Here is a 6,000-nt window from a genome sequence, read left to right as displayed (position 1 = left end):
GCTGGCACTTTGACTTCATCCATGTTTAAAAGAACTGAGAGTTGGCTGGTTAGTTCTCAGGGACCAGGAGGGCAGCTTAACCACATGGATAAATTTGCCCTGCAATTGCCAGCTATGACAGGAAAACTGATTTGCACACCTATTTCATGTTCTAAAGAGTGTGGGAACCAATTTTTACATATATTAAAATCTGGGGATTTTATCAACACACAGCTTTCTAGGGTTTACATATTTCCTCCTCCATCATAAGTGATGAAGTTTCTCATTTTGTTGAAACTCCTAGCTCTCAGTGAATATTTCTACTTTAAAATAGTTAGTGATCCATCTATGAGTGTTTTTTTCTTCTCCATTGACCTTTTTTGTTTCTTTTAAGTGTTCTCATCTCTTCCATTGCAGAGTTGTTCTCTCACACAGCTGAATGTCTTGTCTGCGCTACACGAATCTGCGGTCTGTTCACTTGTATAAGCAGTTACTGAGAGAGTGTAAGACAGCCCACTTGTACATGAGGTGTGAGTGAAACTGAAAAAACTTTTCTTTGGAAGTCTGTTCATATTCTTGGTATGTTGAATATGCTTATTATACTGTTTCCTGGGAAGCTTAATTTATTGATACATACTCATTTTGTTGCTTGTACGTACTGGTACATGGAAGGTCTTACGCTGGAAAACATTATCTTCCAACTTAGTTGTACCACAAAAAAAATATTTTTAAATCGCTGGTATTGTGATTTTGAGTGCTGTAAGCGAATTCGCTGAAATGGAGAGATTCATGTTTCATGACACCAGTTTAAGCTTTCAGTTGCAGTAATACTAACCATTCTGAAAAGTTACTTTGCAGATATGCTACAGGACAGGAAGATAAAAGAGCAGCAAAAATTCTTATCTTCAAGCAAGTTTAGGATGAATGCTAATACTAAGGCTTCCAAGTATTTATATATAATCTGTAGCTGACGTAGCTTTTTGAGAAATCATAAAAAGGCAACTTCTAGCTTCTCTGTTTTAGTCATTCTCTTCCAGTTTAGGAGATTTCTTCTTTATCTGAGTTATTAGTCCAATGAGCAAGTCTTGATTTAGCTTCCTAAAGTTAAAAGATAAACAAAAGTTCACCACCGTATTGAAGAACAAAGCCATGTACGTTAATACTATCAATCCTGAGCAAGAGATTTATTATCATTGTAGTTATATTAGCTTCTTAAAGAGTACTTTAGTACTTTGCTACTTGATTAAGGAGGGAGAAAAATGCAGTATCTACAGAAGTAAGCATTTTCACAGAACATGTATAGTTTGAACTGGAAAAATTGATACAAAAAATCATCTGGTGTTAAGTCAAATCTAGGTCTCAATACTACTGTTTGTTAAACTGGTCTAAATGTTTGGAGCCAAGTACATCAACTGCCTGCCTTTGAACCAGACTCCACATAAGGATGGTAGCTTATTACCACAGGGGTCCTCTGGCTGGACTGCATATTCCACATTTACGTACGATGCTAGGAGGTCTCTCCTCTGGTGACACTCTGAAGGCTTTATGAGTGAGTGTAGCAAAGGAGGCTGGTTTGATGTGGGAGTCTGGCAAAGGCAGCCTGTGCTTCTCTTTTCACATGGGTTACAGTCCCCATGAGTCAGAAGGACATAGTAACAATACAGGTTAACACTGAGCTGACCCAGAGCACTTGATGTCATTGCAACAAACTGAAATAGCACAATCTGAGCCAAGAATATCAGTGTTTTAGTTGAGGGAGTTCTTTGGGTTTTCAAGTCAAAACGCAGCTTTCCTATTGCCAGACTGTCTTGAGATTTCTCCTTTGGCGAGGACCAAAGCATTTTACTTTTTTTGTTCAGGACAGAGAAAATATTTCAAAATTCATACATTTTTATTTTTTACTAGATCTAATTCTAACCAGATCCCTAAAACCTGTACTTTTAAAGTTCCTAATACTATCTACTAGGGAAAAGCCATTAATACCAATATGTTCATGCCTACACACAGACAGTAGAGTTGGAGTCTCTGTGTGTTGCTGCATTCAAACGAGTGCAAAGTCAAATCCAAATCTTTCTTCAGTTGATCAGAAATGGGACAAAGCCTTCAAACTTGGTACAACAGACCTATGGAACTAAACATGATGTTGTAGAATATATCATAGAGAATATAGATTAGAACATACCAGCACCGGATGCTTCAGAGCCACCTCTTGAAGAATCAGAGGCATAGGGTTTGTTTCTTGTAGGGCTGAAGCACTGTCACTGGATTTCCAATGCTGTGGATTGCAAGATACATCAAAAACTCCTCTGAAAAGGTTTATTATAAACAATTAATTTAATAGACCTAATTTAAATGTCTACTGCATAGTGCTATGTTTGCAAAATAATTATATTAGATATACATTTTCTATTATAATAAATTTATTCCTGTCTCTTTCTTTATTTAGAACAAGTCTTCTTTGGTAGGTACAGTATCAAACCTGCTCTGCCTTAACTAAAAATAAACTATTAGTAAAATGTTACTCCAGAACACCTAAACAAATTTATATAAAAATGAGCTGTGAAAATTGTATTTGCATGCATTTTCGCATTCAAGGAAACTAAAAATCAGTTTCTTTTCAGGGTACCAAAGTTGGCACAAATGGCCCAAATCTCTGGAAGGTAAATATGTGCCTTGCTTTGTTTGAAGAAATCTGGCTTCAAAATAACAAAGTTCTAGACTTTTGAAAACATGCATCCTGGTTTGCACAGCAGGTTTTTCTTAACATCAGAAGCAAACACCAGGATGTGATGTTCTGAATATTCACTTTCAGTATATTTGAAAGCTCACACCTACTTGTATTTGAATGTGTGATTACTTTAAGAACTGCATTGTTCTGAATCACAGTTACAAAAGGAAAAAAGCATTGGAGACCGTATTGTTTATTATAAATCAAGTTTCTGCTTTCAGTCAGAGAACGTGAGAATATAGGCATTTTACTCAGAGGAACTACTATTATTCTTGTAGAAATAAACTTTAGATAGGGCTTCCTGCAAGAACAGCTGTGATCTAGGAAATATGTTGATTCAAATCATTATGTGGAGAAAATATGCTCACATTTCTGTGACTCCATTATCTTAATTTTTCAAGTCATTAAAAACTTCGCATGCTTTGGAAGATCTCTTGCAATGCTGTCCCTGCTGCTTCTTTCTGGCTAAAACTGGAGATATGTTTTCCTCCATCTCTTAATCGGTGACACCTGGTGATTTGTATTCTTTCATAAATAAATAATTCACCTTGGCATAGGAGAAACACAAAATTGTTGTGAGTAATGAAAAGCAGCTCTGCACCCTCACAGCAGAATACTGCACACAGCTAAAAGGCATCAAATATGGTAACAATCAATAACATGTTCAGAATTACATCCATCTTTACCTCAAGCTTTGGATAACATCTGTTAATTACTAGAACTATTTACCACCTTCAAGCCTCAGAAATGGTTTTAGACTGAATTTTTGAATGAATAATATATTTCTGCCAGTTAGCGTGGTGGGTGACATTCACGGCTAACTCAACTCTGAGTTAGCCAGCTCTGATTCCTCATGAGTGACAGGGGGTAGATAGGTGAGACAGGCAGAAGGTTAGCCATCTAAAGAAGGGTCTTAAAAATAGGTAACATAAATGCTGTCAAAATTAACCACTGTTTTATGTGGGTTTGCTCTGCCAGAGTAACACTTACAGTTAATACCGCTAGACACACTGCTTGTTAAGTACACAGTATAAAGAAATAATTGGAGGAATCATGCAAGAAAACCCTGTGAAAGAGCAGCTTTTAAAGGTTTTTTTTCTTAAGAGCCATATATCCCTAAGTTCAGTAAGAATCTGAGACCATCATAACCTATTGATAGGTTTCGCTGGTTTTGATACTTCTCAGTAATATATTAGCTAAATGAGGGAAATATTTATTTATTACTTCATTTGATTTTATTGCTTGAATAACGGTTCTTATTTTAGTCAAATGTCCGTCATTCACATATTTAAAAAATCAGAAATTAATTTCAAACAAAATGAATCTTTACTCTCAGATTTTCCCTTTGGCTTTCACATTATCTTTTTCACAGTAAATATCCGCCATTCCCTTTTACAGTCTGCTATAAAAATAAGAGGTTACTCCTGGTCTTACTACAGTTCTGGACTCATACACGTAAACCGGTGTTCTGTTAGGAACCTAAGCCTTACTTTTAATCTATTATTTTTCAAAGGCACATAGCACCCACAGCTAATTTTCTGCTACCTATGATCCTGATATCATTTGCTTGAAAGGCTTATCTGTAGGTATTAATAGATATTAAAACCCAGTTTTAAAGCCTACGAGATCTAGAAAAAATTAGTCTGATTTTTTTTTCTGGTTAATACTTGAGGATACAACATTTCTAACCTGTAGCGTAACAAAAACATGAAATTTACAACCAAGATCTATTTAAAATGTTATACTTGATGCTTGTAGGCAATTTCTTTTAACTAAAATTCATGCAGAACAGGGAGAGGTTGGAAACAGAAGATGTGAACTCCTGCCTCTCCAATCTTCTGGGCAGATTTACCTACTCTACCAGAAGTGCAATTTTTCAAAAAAATCTTTAAAATACAAATTTTGTTAGTTTTAGCTCCCACAAGAAAAAGAAGTTATAAGTGCTAGAGGGCATCCAGCCTACAGTCCTTATCTGCCCCCAAACTACCACTTGGTGTTACCAGTTTTCTGCTCCCTCGCAGTCCTGAACTCAGCCTTAGGCCAGTTATACCAAACTGCGCAGTGGTTTCCCTGACTCTGGTAGTTACCACCCATCTGTGTGCTACAAGCTTTCACTACGAAACAACTAATTTTAGTTTAGACCCCCCCACACACCCTGCAGCAACGGTCTAGAGGGGTTCTTTAATCCTTACTTTGCCTTGCAATCTCTTAATTAAAAAAACAAAGCGGAGAAGAAAGCTGTGATCGTTTGATTACTAACCAGATCCTGTACGCTGTATGCATTTCCAACAGCTGCAAACCGGTTGTTTGCTCCAGCCTCCTGCTCCAAGTAGCACCAAATAGAGAAACACATTTCAAGGAAAGCAATAAAGTTCATTAGTTTCTGCATTATAATAGACAATATGTAGTGGATATTACAATAATTGCTGAATTACTGCCCCTTATGCACTACTGCATGCCTGGGATCCAAAAGTGGATCTACCCTGAAAAACTGCACCTCTGCGTACCTCATCTGTAATGGTCTTCTTCAACATTACAAAGTCTGCTGCTTTTCTGGAGGACTGAGGGTCTTTTGTCGTAACAGCAAGTGCTTCATCAGAGCTCGAGTATGGAAACAGGTATTCTTGCACATGGGAGAATACACAGATCAGGTGTAAATTCTAAAAAACTTCACTTCCTGTCTAAGATGGAACCTCACTGTGACTTTGCCCTTGAGAAAGACATTACTAAGCACGAGGGACCATCAAAACACCATCTTAAGAAGACAATATTACAGTCAGGAAAGCCATTTGTATTCCTAAATGTTTCTGAGAAGCTTAAGCAAGATGTTTGCAAGGAGGTCCATCAGCCTCCTAAACAAGATTTGTGTTCCATGAGGAGAGGACTTTTTTTAACAACAACAACAAATGCAAGTTGCCACTCTTATCCTCCAGTTCACATTCCTAGATCAAGATGCCTTACATTTCTATTTTATTGCTCTGGTAGTTGAAAAAAGGACTTTGAAATGGGAACACAGTGATCTGGTCTTAATGCAACTGGGATTTTCTTTAAGCGTTGATCTGATCCTCTGCCTCTAAGGCCTTTTGGTCCAACAGAAACGTATTTGTTCATGCAACACAGAGCATGAAACACAGAAAATTCATAACCTTGCTTTGCCAAAATTTGGTGTTATATGTGGGCAAATAAATTTGAAGTTTTAACATCTTTTCAGGTACCTCCTGGCTGGTCTTTTTCTTATTTTGAGCATGCAGTTAACACAGGAACAGCAGAGTCATCAGATTTTAATGATTTTT

This window comes from Leptosomus discolor, chromosome 2 (genome assembly GCF_034619465.1).
Source record: "Leptosomus discolor isolate bLepDis1 chromosome 2, bLepDis1.hap2, whole genome shotgun sequence".
In the NCBI taxonomy this organism is placed as follows: Eukaryota; Metazoa; Chordata; class Aves; order Leptosomiformes; family Leptosomidae; genus Leptosomus; species Leptosomus discolor.
This window is presented reverse-complemented; position numbering follows the sequence as displayed.